Raw genomic sequence first — 16,047 nt, forward strand, 5'->3', positions numbered from 1 at the left:
TATATTTATTCAAAGTCATTCCCATTTTCTTTAAATATCCATTCAGACAAATAAACACTTTCATCATCCATATTTTATTATTAGAAAATCCAGCTATATCATCTGCATATGTTAAAACTATTGAAATCATCATACCCTTTTGAATCACACATCTTGCATCTTTCATTTTATATGGTACTTCACTCACTATCACATTAATTACTAATGAAAACAATATCACACTCATGAGACAGCCTAGTTTTATGCCACAATTCATGCATATTTATTTACTCAGCCACCTATTCACTAACAGTGTCACTCTATTACTTTGATATGTTGATATATACACTCTGCTAATTCTATTACCTATTCAAACTTTTTCTACAACATCACACAAAGGAACATGTCCTACTTTATTAAATGTCTTTCTAATGGCATCCACCATAAGTTTCACATCTTCCCTTTTACTTAAAATATCATCCACAGTTTCTTGCACCAGCAATAATATTTCCTGACATCTCTTCCCTTTTATATCATGCATGCGTTCTTCCATAATGTAATTCACATTTCCTTCCATTCTCCTCTATTATTCTCATAAAATACGTTTTCACTTTATTCTTTTCATTATTCTTCCACATAAATTTTAATACCCTGCTACATAACTCTTCAAAAGCAAACTGTTATTTCAAACATTTATTCAAAATATATATCAAACACTGTCTTTGCCAATCCATTAATTTCTTGTACATTTCATTGCCTATACCATCTGCACCTGATACTGAATTCAGCAAATACTTTTTTAAGTACTTCATCTAATTCATTATTAGAATTTTTTTTCTCAAGTTCTTCTTACTTTACATTCTTTTATTTTCTTCTTTTTACTGTTATACATATTTTCTACATGCTCTTCTACAATACTCATAATTTGCTTTTGTGTTCCTTTACCTCTTCTTATACATTTTTCATTTTCCTAATTATACTCATATCCTATTTAAATAACCAAGAGCAGTTGTTGCAAAGATGAAATACCATAAAACAAATACCTGTAGAATCCACTTACTTTCATTTATTAAAAACAACAAAAGATATCAAACAATGCAATCTCTCTAGTGCCTCTGCAACATTCCCTTTACAGAGTATACTATTTTCCTCAAATCTCTTCATTTTATACATCTCCCAATAAATCAATTATTCAATTTAATAATTAAAAACTCAATTAAGTACTTTAAAGCATACATTTCCAGTTGCATTCTCTGTTCATGCCACCAGGAATCAAAGTTCCATGTTTTAAAATCAAAGTAGTTTCTTTTCTCCACAACTTTTGTTTTACATTAGTAATATTAATGCCATCATTTGTAATTTGTTCCAAAACTGTAGCTGTTGAACCTACAGGATTACTATTATGAGCTTCCTTAAAATGTGCTGCAACTGGATTTTCATCGCTTTCTTTAACTACATCTCTAATATGTTCCCTTAACCTGGTTGCAAAGCTTCTTTTACTTTCTCCAATATAAAACTTTTTACATGAACATTGTATCCCATATATTATTTTTCACTTTGACATCCATACATTCCTTTTACCTGGATTTTTTTCCATTAATATATTCAAAACTTTTTACTACATATTCATAACATTTGCATTTACCACAGGGAACAGTTCCCCTGTATTATATTTCTTGATTAATTTCTGTAATATGTGACCAAAATCTGCCATGTACCATGAACTCTTGTAAATGTCTACCTTTAGAATAAGAAATTTGTAACTGTATCGAATTCTATAAGTTAATACATTTTGCCAAAATATCCTGAAAAGCTCTTACTATATTATTTAATTTATGTGAGAACAATGAATATCTAGTGACAAAAATATTTTTCTAACTCTAGTAATGAATCCTCTATTTGTTCTCTTGTATTGTGTCTTATTCTTGTGATGTTATGCCTATCCAACTTATAAATTGCTTCTTCTAATCACTTTATTTGGTACCCGCTATCCAAAAAATTACATTTATCTTTTTTATCTCTTGTTCTCCTTCATTTTTATTATTAGAAAGCCTTCTAATTTTTACAAATTCTCCATATGAAGTAGATTTTAGTGTATGCGGAGGGTGACAGCTTTCACCATGTAATATATCATTTTGTTCCTCAAACTTTTCTATATATTCTTGTTTGTACCTTACCCCTAGCATCACCTCTCAAAATGATGTCCAAATAATGTACTTATGTTCATACTTGTAAACCATCAAACCTAAGATTAAATCTATTTTGATGTAAGTCAAAAATAAACTGATCTACCTTTTCTTTGCCCCCTTTGCATACAAATAATAAATCATCTATACATCGATAGTATTTGTTAACAAGTTTCCTATAAAAATGATTATTGTATATGTATAATTGTTCATAAAGACCCATAAACGTATTAGCATACATTGGGGTAGAGGCTGCTCCCATGCTGTTCCTTGTAGCTGCCTATATAAATTTCCATCAAATTCAAAGATATTATGTTCCAAATAGAACTAGACCAATTTCATAATATAATGGTTACCAGGAGAATCATTTAGGAAATATAACAATGTTTCCATTCCATACATATGCTGAATACTTGTGTATAAACTTAAAACATCAATCACAATGAAATACATGTTCTTTTCCCATTCTGCTTCTTTCATTTTTTCTATAAGTACAAAGACATATTTAATAAAAGAGGGTAACTTAACCACTTCTTTATATAAATATTCATGTAGAAAAGAAGACAAGTTATGGGTGAAATACTCACATGCAGAGACTATAGGGCATCCCAGTGGATCCTGCAAGCTTTTTTGGATCTTTGGGACACAGTAAAAATAAGCCATTGTACTGTCTTGTATATTGAATTTGTACTGCACATCTTTATAATAAATATTTTAATCTGTACCCTTTATTTATTCAACTACTATATTCTTCCAATGCATTTTCATGCAATTGAAAATTCATTACTTCATATACTGTTTCATCCTGTAAATGTGCTATTCATTTTTAAATATTAAGTATAGTGAAGGACAACCAATTTACCTCCTTTATCTGCCGGCTTAAATACCATCTGTTTATTTTGACTAAGTCTTTGTAAACTCTGCCATTCACTTTTACTCAGATTATATTCTATGCTATGCTTGTTTTGGTAAAATATTTTAACTCTTTTTCCACAGTATATTGAACCTGATTAGAATTATCTCATTTCTAAATGGTGGATTAAACTTGCTTTTATAAACCACATTATCAGTGTTGAATTTACAATAAGCATTTCTCTCACTATGTGATTCCCAAGAATAAAAACTTTCTTCCTGTGATATAATCCTACGAATACCCTGTTTTCAACAACAACTTCTTAATTTTGTCTTGATTTATTTTATATTTTTTCTTTTTTCTTTATCATAATACTGTCTTGTATTCATCTTTAAATTCTCCAATACATTTCTACATATCTTTGCATACTATACATTCCCCTCCTTTCTTATACCTTTCTTATACCATCATGCCACTGAAAAAGACATTGTTTATACTTTTTCTAAATTCAATCCCCATTCAGACCAATTTTTTAAAAATATTTCATGATTAGATGATCCCTTCATAAGCACAGTGCTTCTCATTTTCCAAATTCATCCTATAATTTCTCATTTTTTATTCCCATTCCATTTTTTAATATATGTTTATGTTAAGCACAATATGTTCTAATATTTGATTCAACTACTATATTCTTCCAATGCATTTTCATGCTTTAATTCTATAAAATTCATTACTTCATATACTGTTTCATCCTTATCAGTATTACATCTTATATCATTACTGTTTTTTTACGTAATGCAGCCACTCCAGAACAACATTTACTTCTTAAATCCCATATTTTATTTCCACCCACAATGTTCTGTTTTTCAGTCTTACTTCACCTCTCAGGAGTCTTACATTCACTAACAGGATAGTTTACTCAGATTATATTCTATGCTATGCTTGTTTTGGTAAAATATTTTAACTCTTTTTCCACAGTATATTGAACCTGATTAGAATTATCTCATTTCTAAATGGTGGATTAAACTTGCTTTTTGTTTTCTTATCTTTTTGTTCTTTCACAAACTGAATATTTTATGTACAGCTATTCCTTGATCCTCAGAATAAGAGTTTTCATTATTTTGATTAATTAAAACACATCTGAAACTACTCCTTACCTTTCTTTTTTATTTCTGGTGATATATTTTTAAATTTTATTTTCCTCACTCCTATCCTAGCATCTTAAAAATATTTTTCTTGCATCCTTTACACTCCCTTCAAAAACATCTGACATCACTTTCAATTTCTTCTTAATTTTTAACACTCTCAGTACAGCTATCTTCATCCTCCTGAACACAACATTTTTTATCTAAGTCATTTTTATTACTTCATCCTCTTTTTCATTAACACCTTTCCCATGCTTCCTCTTTACTTTCAAACATTACAATGCTTTCCTCACCATGCTGCTGATCTTTATATTGCTTATTCTTTTTACACAAACAAAAATGCCCTTCACTTTTACATATTCTATATTCTTTTTTGCACTTATTCATCATATGACCTTCCCCCCACATTGATTACATCTTATTTTTGTTCACACATTTATCAGATGATTGAAATTACTACAAAGTTTTTGGCTGTTGTACCATATACCTAATTGTTCTTCCATTAAAATATTCATATATAACACTTGATAAATGCTTTAGCACATCATTTTTATATTTAAAATAACATCCACTTCCCAGCCCCCATTCCAAATACCCCTCTCATCATTAACTTTCGCAATATAAGAAACTGAATAACACATAAATGAAAAATAATTTTAACATTTTTTTACTCAATTTGATCTGTGTGAAATTGCACAAAACCTTTTCTAATCAAGTGGTTTGTCTGGAAAATATTAATTTATTTCATGAGTAGCCATCCTTTTCTCACAATTAAAAATCTTCCCATTACATTTTCAGTCTCAAATTTTAAGTCACGAAGTGTTTCCTTCTCCAAATGAATCATGGATCTAATATCTTTTTCTTCAAAACCTAAAGGCAACACTAAATTATCCCACACAAAGTATCTGTCGAAGAATTATTCTTTCTTATCTGAACAGCAATTCTTTTTCCTTTTAATAAATGTTACAGTACATTTTTCCTTCCAACTGCATCAGCATATGATTTTCCCGAATGTATCCCACCAGTAACCTCATGTCTGTCCAAGTCATGATGCATTTCCTTTCCCCCCAAATCAGAGTCTATTCCGAAAATATTTTCCATCGTATCTGACAATGAAAATTCAGAATCTTTTCCAGGATCACATTTGTTCAATAAGCTAACCAGCTTTTCATCAGGCAAACCTCCAGAAGCAATTTAATTTACAACTTCTTCAAAATCTTGAATTTTGAATTCAGCTAAACACTGACTATTTGTACTATGTACTTGCTTCTCAACAGTTTTCTGACTGACAGAACCACACTGCCATCACCAGCAGAGCAATTCTCTTCTCCTTCCATTATTGGATAACTTCTCCTAGCAGCCTCTGCATCAGGAACAGAAGCAGGAAGTGCAACAGCAAAAATGCTTCCCCTCACAACAAAAAGACTATGTATTTATTTGAATTCTATTTGCAATCTAGTTACACCAATGTTATATATGTAAATATAGATTTACATATTTGCATATTTACACATTTCATTATCAGCCTTTACAATAAAGAAGGACTAAAATATTTTCTTCACTGGACCCCCTGCTCCTTTTTTCACAACCACCAGTTGCTTATTTTTATAATTGCTGGAAAACCCATTTCCCATTACATGCAAATTTGTCTTTCATTTCAGATAACCAACACAACTTAAAATATTGTTTTATCTAGTTTTATTTTCCTCTCTATTTTTAATATTATTTTAATGTCCGTATGCTATTATATTCATGTTTATACCTTTTTTATATATCTCCCAAAAAGTTCTTTTCACACAGTTTTTTTCTATAATTTTCTTAATCCTTTACATGTTAGAAACACATGTTCTGATGTTTCCTTTGGCAACATGTTCTGCTGTTTCCTCTTCCCCACAACATAAACAAACTCTTTCACTTTTCTTTTTATATGGCATATTAGTTTTAACAAGAAGTTTACTTATACATAACCTCTATAAGAAAGCCTGGCATTCTACCCAATTTTTACACCATTTATTTTTTTCTTTAATAGCTTTTACTTTTTCTTCTTGCAAATTTTCCCATGGATTACTACAAAATGATTGATCAATCATCTCTTCATACTATATTTTCATTTTTTTATTTACATCATCCATCTTTATCTTACATATTCTTATCTTTTCTAAATAATTTTGCATTTCATTATTAGAATGTTCTATTTTTTCTTTTATTACATATAGCTTCTTCTTCCGTCTTTATACTTATAATCAAATATCCTTCCCACTAATTTCTATGTACCCTTTATCTATATTAACACTTTATATAAATTCAAAGAAGCACCAAATACTATTGGATTTATTAATCCCAAACTGCCACCTTCTTTACTGCTATACAGTACTCCTATTATTCACCAGATTCAATCTACAGCCCCATATAAAAGAGAAAATTATTTCCTTTACATATTACTAAATATGCCATTTTATTTATCAACATGGAATTAATCAAATTTACTTTGTTTTTATACAACTTGTATGTTTTCCACAATGCAAATATTTCTCTTATGTTTCTATAACATTTTCCCATTGTCTTGTGTTTATTTTGGGAATACCAAACTCTATTCCTAAAATCTTTATTTCAGTTATAGTAAATTATATACTTACTATACTATTACTGCTTCCTAATCCATAACTTTTTTCTTTATTACAATCCACCACTATTCCTCTTAATAATGCTATTAAATATTGAATTACCCTTTCCATCCAAATGAAATTTTTCATTATGACAGCTCTATCATCAACATAAGTCATTATAACTGAAATGTGTATACACTTTTCTACTATGCATGCTGTCTTTCACATTTTACCCTTAATGTCACTATTAAATTCATAATTAAAACAATTAACATACTACTCATTGAACATCCTTGTCTAATCCCATGATCCATTTCTACTTCTCTTCATAACCATCCATTAACTAGTATTCTCGCTCTATTGTTTCTATAAGCAGTCATATATAATCTTTTATTTTTTTTACTAAGATTGTAGTTATCCATAGATTTCCACACTTCATATTCTGTTGTATCAAAGGCTTTATTAATGTATCCTACCATTAATTTTACTTCTTGTCCTTCCATAAAATTATACACTATGTTCCTTATAATCATTAAATGTCCTTGACAACCTCTACATTTAATACCAAATACATATTTGTTTGCAAATTAGAGTGATGCCAAATAGATTCCTGTTTGAAAGAATATGAGTTTCTCTTGTTGTACATGTGTGTGTGTGTGTGTGTGTGTGTGTGTGTGTGTGTGTGTGTGGGGGGCAAACAAAACAGCTACTGTTTGCATCCATTTTCATTGATATAGTTCAGTCCTGGGATATAATAATGCCTACAATAATTGTACACTAAATATACACCATTCTGAGTGAACAGACAACAAACATATAACTCGCACCTTCGTCCTCCTAATTTTAGTTTCCTACTGATATCCATGCAGCTTTAAATATTGACAAGGGTTAATAAAGTTTACCACAAAGTGTAGACTACATGTACACTTAGTGTAATCTTTTTGATTGACTAGAAATCACAGAAAAGTGTTCTTGAATACATATCGTGTATACTTAGTGTAGGCTTTATTGATTCTGGCCCCATGAATTTTAACAAAGTTGAGACAGTTTAGACTAAATGCAATTTTAATAACACATATTTATTTATAGGTTCATAGACATAGGTTCATAGATTAGTACTAAGCTAACTGCCCTTGTGAGCCATTTTAAGCTTAGCCAATTATCCCTTGTGAGACTCAAGCCCTGCACCTTGTGTTTGTAAGGCAAACACCTTAACTATTAGGCCAGCCTCTTTTTTGTTGACCAGGTCATTTCCACTAAGCTACTAACCTCTTTTTAGGAGATCAGAGGTTTTATTTATACTACAATGTTTCTATGATGACCAGGGAACCTCCCCTATTCTTTTCAATAAGTACCATTGGATGTTTTTACATCAACCTGAGCTAGCACTAGCTCAGGAATTTCTCACTGACTCATAGAACTCTACTGTATGACCTACATCAAGAAATGTTTTGCATTCTTAATAACCTTTTATCATGCTATCTGCCTATATCCTTTCCACACTTGCTGACTCCCCGTTCTTATAAGGGGCTTGCATTATTTTTTTTTTTTATTATTTCCTAGCATAGTAGACTATGCTTCTAATACTTTTGTATATACCAATTGTCATATTATTTGTATTTTTTCTTTTATTATTACATCACTGATGATTCTGCATGCATTACTGTACCTATGTATTCCGCTATCAAGTTGTATGTATATATGCTTTTTAATTACATCTATACCACTGTTTTATTTGATGTTATTTAAATCTCTGGAGCATTTCTCCCGAGGACTATGCTTAAAATGAATATTTATTGACCAGTCAAACTTCCAGAGTAAACAAATATGAATAAATAATAAAGTAGAAGGTGGGACCTCAGTATACTTTCTCATTTGAAGGACAGCACACTCAGAAGTGCAGCATCCTCTAATATGGCACAGTAGTGTCAACAATTTGGAAAATGAATCCAGTCACTTGGAGATGGACTATAACCCACACCATTCTGATCTTTCATCACAAAAGGTAAATGTATTTATTTATTTATATTCGGTAACCAGGTTATGTCCGCCTGGGCTATAAACAAGCTTGTTTTCAGTGGAGACCTCGGGAGAAAAGCCCCCAAAAAAAAAAAAATAATAAGTTTACAATATTTATACTAAGATAGGGTAGTTACACTATAAAAAAGATAACTATGACAGTTTACGTAATAATAAAATACAGTGTAAAAACAAATTTATACAAGATGAAAAGCCACACATCAAACCAGAAAAGTCAATTATGATGTCAACGACAACAATAGAAATCAAACAATATTTAGTTACACAGCAGGTGGGAAAGGGTGGTTCCTTAGCCATGGGGTAGTACAGGAGCATAGCTAGTTATTGAAGAAATCATTTGTAAGTTGCTGTTTGAAGCCATGGGTATTTGGTATAGATAACAAATGCTGGGAAAAGGGAATTCCAGGTTTTGGCTATGGAGAAACTGTATAAAGAGTCACCATGAGTATTGTGGGATTTCATGACTTTGAGTAAGTTTTTATCAGCAGACCTGAGGGATGTAAGGTTGGAATAGGGTTGTACAAGTTTAGATAAGACTGGGCAAAAGTTGGGGTTATGAATAACGGAGTGAGCTACTAGTAGTTGGTTTAGGGCTAGTAAGTTTGGCTGTTCAATCCAGTTTAGTTTTTGTAGGGGTATATAATGGTGTGTTCTATGAGGAAAGTTTGAGGCAAATTTGGAGATTTTATTATAGCAAGCTTCTAGGCTATTCAGATCATATTTACAATGGTTTGTGAAGATTTGTGAACAGTAGAGAAGTGTAGAAAGAAGGTGAGTTCTGGCAGTGGCAGTTCTAGCATGGTTAGACACATATGGTTTAGCCCTGTAGAGGGCACCAAATTTTGTGTGAAGTTTTTTGATTGTTAAAGCAATATGTCTGTCAAATTTTAGGTTACAGTCTAGGGTAACAAGGAGTTTAGTATGTTTGACTGGTTCAATCTTTGTACCATTAGAGGTGAAGATAGAGAGATGTTTTTGCTGGTTTTCATTGGAGGGATTAGACAATATCATACATTTGGTCTTGTTTGGATTTAGAATCAGTGGTCAGACAGGTATTTTTCAATATTATTAAGGGCTGTCTGAGATTTTACTTGGAGTTCATTTATGGAGGTGGCAGAACAAATAAGGGAAGCATCATCATCAGATGGATGAAACTGTATAAAAAGATTCTTCCAATAGCTTTTTAAGGTGCATTACAACTGATTTAATAGAGCTTTCTATGATAAAGGGTCCAAAATATGTCATATGTCCTTTACACCACAGAAAGGAGTCCTAAGCTGACAAACACATGCAGTGTTTTTTTTTACTTACCTGTCAAGACACTGGCAGTACTTGTAACATCCACATGCAATATTTTCTGAGTGATAAACTGTTTTAGTTTATATTTTTAGCTTCTTAACCAAGGACTATCAAAGGATGGATATTTATTACTGAAGAAATAAGGATTTTGGATACGATTATGAAGCTGAAGGTTCACCTTGTACATACATCTACTCAGCTGTCCATCAACTGTCGATCAATTAAAATGGGCAAGAGTGCCAGTCTACAAACCCTTTTCAGCTATGATGCAAGCCAGGTAGGTAACAGTGAATATCTCATATATGGACATTGTATCCTAGTCCTCCAACTTGCATATTTTGATGGTAGAAGAAAAGATAGAGAAAATCTTCCCAAGTAGAAGAGAAACATGCAAACAGTAGACAGACGGCAAATGGGAGTCATTGCTGAGCTGCAGATCCTTATACCATGGATTAAAAATCTTTCTAAATAACAGTGCACTGCCTTAATGAGTTAGCTTAGAGTGGCCCCATGGATGAAACTGTATGAAGAGTTTCTTCCAATAGCTTTTTTTAAGATGCATTTCAACTGATTTAATAGAGCTTTCTATGATAAAGGGTCCAAATTATGTCATATGTCTTTTACACCACAGAAAGGAATCCCAGGCTGACAAACACATGAAGTGTTTTTTTTTTTTGCTTACTTTTTTGGGGCCTTAGCATATATAAGGTCCACAAAAAAGTCAGTGAAACACACTGCTTTGACAGAGTGGCTTAGAGAGAGACTTGTCAGAAATTGCAGCACTATAAAAGCATTTTCTATAACAAAAAAAGAAGTAGAAGGATTTGCTATTAGAATTTTTCATTAGCAATCAGAATGATTATTGAAGCGTTCTTTTATATTCTTGACCCTGTATTTCAGAAATACTTTATACTCTCATCAATGACTGCAGTTACAAAAAAAAAATAAAAATAATGTAGATACACGGTAACCTTACAGGTTCCCTTTCCAAAGTAAATGGAGAGGAGATGGAATTGCTACTTCAAGCTGTACAGTAGGGTTTTGATGCATATCTGTTACACTGAACATTGTTATGGCATAGTTACATGATTCACATTTATTGATGGACTGCTTATCAAAACAAAATGTAATTAAAATAAAAAAAAATATATATATATATATATATATAAAAAATATATATATATATATATGTATATATATATATATATATATATGTACACACACACACACACACATATATATATATATATATATATATCTATATCTATATATATATATATATATATATATATATATAGATAGATAGATAGCTATTATGGTTGAAGGGTGGGGCACTCCCTTCTTTATCTCAATTAGACGCATTTGTTAAAAACTCCAAGTTAACTGGAAAAAGAATGTCTGTACAACACGCCGTATATTTAAAGTTATTTATTCCACAGAGTACTTCTATAGAATAAATAACTTTGAATATACGGCGTGTTATATGGGCATTCTTTTTCCAGTTACCTAGGAGTTTTTAACATTTTGTGTTGGTATTTTGTGTTTTGGACTCAGATGCATTTGTGCTCTGTACCCATTCATTCACATAACATCCTTCAAGGTTGCACAGCTTCATAACAATATGCAAAATTCAGTGAAAGCCTCTGTGCTGATGAATGGGAAGTCAATGTTAGTAATAGTTAACTGTGAAAATAAATGACTTATGGGGTCATGATGCTCCATACCTTTTCTATAGAGAAGATCTTTGGACAGTGTCAATGGAAATGCCTATGTCAATACTAATAACTAGACAAGGAGAGTTATCACTGTTATTGAACTGAAATTCATTAGGGTTCTAACATGATCTACACTAGATTCACCCCTCAGAAAATTAGATTGATTTGTATGAATGATGTTGGACTTGATAGGGATTGGTCTCATAGGCAATAAGAATATTAAAACACAGTTTGCTGTCAGCTAATATTTAGGAGACAGGTGCAGGCAGTTCCTAGGGAATTAGGGCACATTTGAATTTGGAAGAGCAGAGATGGGTTGAATGTTTAGACAAGAGAGGTATCCTGGCTGTTTTAAATGCACACTGAAAATAGATATATCAGAAGGGGAGCATCAAGTAAAGCATAAATTATATAGATGTGGAATAAGAAATTTTTATTTTGCTTTCTTATTTAAGAGTATTTGAGGTTGTGCATTGGAGTCACACTTTCACAAAGTCTTAATCTGTTTTGCAGAAATCATTGCCAAGCATCTGTTCTTCAGATACTACTGGAATATATATTGTTTTTTTTTTTTACTGAACTAAAGTATGATTTATTTTGAAGAAGTAATTGCTCATATTACCTTGCTTATCCTTCTATACTTAGATACATTTCTGCAACTGCCTAGCCTTACGTTTATAAGTCTGTAGCATTTGTGGCTTTTTCTTTGTGCTCATGCAGAAGCTGAGAGTATTTAAATATGATGATTTGCAAAGTCATATATCTTTGGATCATTTGTTCATTTATCAGTATTGCTTGATTAGTTGATTATCTTTAGACTTTGGATTCCATATAGAGTTGAAAAAGATTTTAGGAATAGCCTTTGAGGCAGTTAACCTGACTTGAATATTTTATTTCATTTTATATACTTTCTGTTTAAAAAAAGACCATGGAGTAAGTCTAAATGAAACCGGTGCTACCTCAGGTACATATTTTGGAATGGATCTTGCTGCAAAAATGTTTGAATATTTAGACAAAAACTGTGTCTCTCTTTATATGCAACTGATTCTCAGGTAAGGATGTCTAGTAAAGTCTCAAGACATAAAAACGTGTTCTGAGCAGGACATCAATAACAAGTCATATGGTTTAGTCTGGAGAACTAAAAAATGATATAGTGTACACGATGAATTAGGATTTTAAAAAAGTAATCGCACTACAGCACATTGTCCACATTCACTAAGCCATATTCAATCATAAATTTATTTAAATGAGACATTCTCTTCTTATGTCTTTTCACACCAGAGTTTGTTTTTCTAATACAGAGTTTAAAACTATGCTCACATTGTCAGTAATGTAAGTTGGAAGCAGTTTTTGATTTGAGGTCTTAACTGAAAGTTATGAATATCTTGATACGACAGTTACACAATCTCTGCTTGCTACATATAAGTTAGAATAGATCTTTCCAAACCGTTATTTAGTCTCCAAGAAACACATTGCAATCATTGATAATGTTCTCAAAAATCTACATTAATTTGTCTGTTTAGTATTAATGCCACATGACTTTTCAAATATCAAGTGTACATTGTATTAACTTTTCCTGCATATTTGTTAAATAACAGTTCAGTGCCCCAACCTATGAGTTTTCTTTATTACAGAACTAATGCTTGAGAGCCTGAATGTAATAGTGTTTGAAAAGGTGTCCTTTGTTTGGCTGTTTTGCCTAGGTCTCTCATATTTCTGATGCTAAAATTATACACATTGCTCATCTTCTAAAATAAAGAAACAATAAACTACACATACCATAATGCATTTCTATAAGGTACATCTAATTAAGGTTATATATCTTACTAACTAATTGCTGGTAAAAAATAGGGGATTTAGCAAATTCCATACTTGGCAGGTCCTCCTCTATACTTACTAATCCATGTTTAAAATAAATGCTGTTCTCTCTTTAAACTGCAAAAGCAGTTCCTAGATACATGGAAGAAAAAAGTTAAGAATTAATGAAAAAAATAATATGTGCATCTTATGTGCAGAACTGGTAAGCCATTAAATAATTTGCCTCCATGACAAACGCATAAACTTTGCTTACTAAGGCTCACAAGTAGTGCAAATCCTGCTTTCAGAATAAAGTATTTTAGGTTATTAACTGTATGCCAGAAAAAGGTTATATCAAGAAAGTAACTAATAGTAAATGTCTCTATTGTGATGAGCTTCAGTTATACAGACAGAGAGAGGTTACCAGTTTGGTAAAGTTAAACATATCCCAGATGGTGTTTAGAACAATAAAGGATGTTTGCTTCAGTGATATAATTCACATAGCAGAAATAACAGGTAAAACCCAGTACCTCTGTCTCTAAACATAGGAGTATAAACTTTGGACAGTTAGTGTAGATGACAATTGGGAAAAATAAGAGACAATCTAAAGTAGGATAAAATCAGGTCCCTTGTAAATTAAGTTCATTTCAAGCAGTACTACGGAATTCACCTATTTCCTTTCATTATCCAATAACTGCAGGAGGAAGTCCAGCTCACATAGCACATATCTTCTGTAAGTCAGCTGTTGTTATTTCAATTTCATTGTCATTTTGGTGCCAAATGCTAGTTTTTTCAAAAATGTTTTTCACAGGAATGTCTTAATGCAACTGTTTAGGTGAGACTTATTCTTGTCCAAGTTGAGAAAGATCTATTCTTTTTATTAGATAAAGGCGACTTCTTACCTGGAGTTGGAACACTGTCCTGTGAATTTATGTCTCCCACTAGGGACCATGGGCATAAAAGGTTATCTGAATAAAATATGGCATTTTCTAAATAAGCGCCATTTAGATTAACTGTTCTGGTAAGATAAGTATGTACACTCTTTAGATAGAGGAGCCCCCTTTTCTTCCTATTTGCTCACCAAGTAAGACACTGAACAAGATGCTCCTTTTCAAGACTGACCTGGGAGCACTCTCTGGTTAAGTGGCCTAGTATCACTCATTATACAACAGAAAGTGGAAGAAATCAAATCCTTCACCTTGGATACTGGAAGCTACTAAATAATATCTTAGAGCTTTAGTCCTTTGCACTACCTGTCAAATGCAAGAGGAACATTAAGGTCTACATTCTGAAAGGATTTGATATGGAGTATCATGCTTGAGTTTGCTGCTCTTACACATCCAAGTCCAAAAGCTAGGGCTCTACAAGTCCACACTCAGCACATGCTATTGAGGATTGGCAGAGCCCTAAACCCAGTTCCAAAAGGGAATCAGACTTGCTCTGTGAAATAATTTTATTTATTTATTTATTGGCATTTGTTAACTGGGTTAGTCCAGCTGGGTTTATGGCCCATTTTCAGTAGAGACCTGAGGAGAAAAGTTCAGAGAAATAATACACTTTAAAAATAAATGAAAAACAGTTTTACAATACCATAAGTAATAACAAACATACGGAGATATTACAGAGAAAAAATGCTTAAGTCAAGGGAATACACTAATTATAATTAAGTAGAGTAGCTAAGTATATACATATGTACAACAAGAAAAGCATTCAACAGATGTGGTTAGACAACATTGTACAAGTAAGCATATACTAAGGGGGAAGAAAGCCTATATAGAAGGAAATAGATGAAGGAGGAGGAGTTAAGTTGGAGCTTGACAGGAGCAAGTTGTGGAGCTGAGTAAATGAAGTTTAAGTTTCTCCTTGAAGTGAGATGGGTGTACAGTGCTACAAATGTCTCTAGGAAGTTTGTTCCAAGCTTGAGCCACAGGGTACTTGTAAAGGAGTTTACCCACTGCTTTTCTGGGATAGTATGTTTGTAATAGTTGCTGATTTGAAGTTCTGAGGGTACGAGGGGAGAGTACATGGTGATGAAGGAAGAGAGAGCAGGACATGCTAGAGGTTTATAGACTATAGTATGTAACATTTGCAGTTGGGCTATCAGCAATACATGTGGGAATTCAAGCCAATTGAGAGAGTTCAGGGGTAGGCAGTGATGAGTATTATAGGGAGAGTTAGTGATAAATCTAGCTATCTTATTATAAGTTTTGCTGGAGTTTGTTTAAGGTCATAGTTTGAATATGGGTGAGCACAGGGGCAGCATAGAGAAGGGAGAGGAGGAGGAGAGCTTGAGCAAGGGTGAGATTGTAATTAGTAGTCAAGAATTTCTTATGGTGATATAGTAAACCAAGCTTTTGGTTTGTCTTTTTTATACATTGTAGAATGTGCAAGTTAAATTTGAGTTCATCATCAATGATGACCCCTAGG

The sequence above is a fragment of the Protopterus annectens genome, chromosome 1.part0 (assembly GCF_019279795.1).
Source record: "Protopterus annectens isolate FY-2018-M chromosome 1.part0, PAN1.0, whole genome shotgun sequence".
NCBI classification, from domain to species: domain Eukaryota; kingdom Metazoa; phylum Chordata; order Ceratodontiformes; family Protopteridae; genus Protopterus; species Protopterus annectens.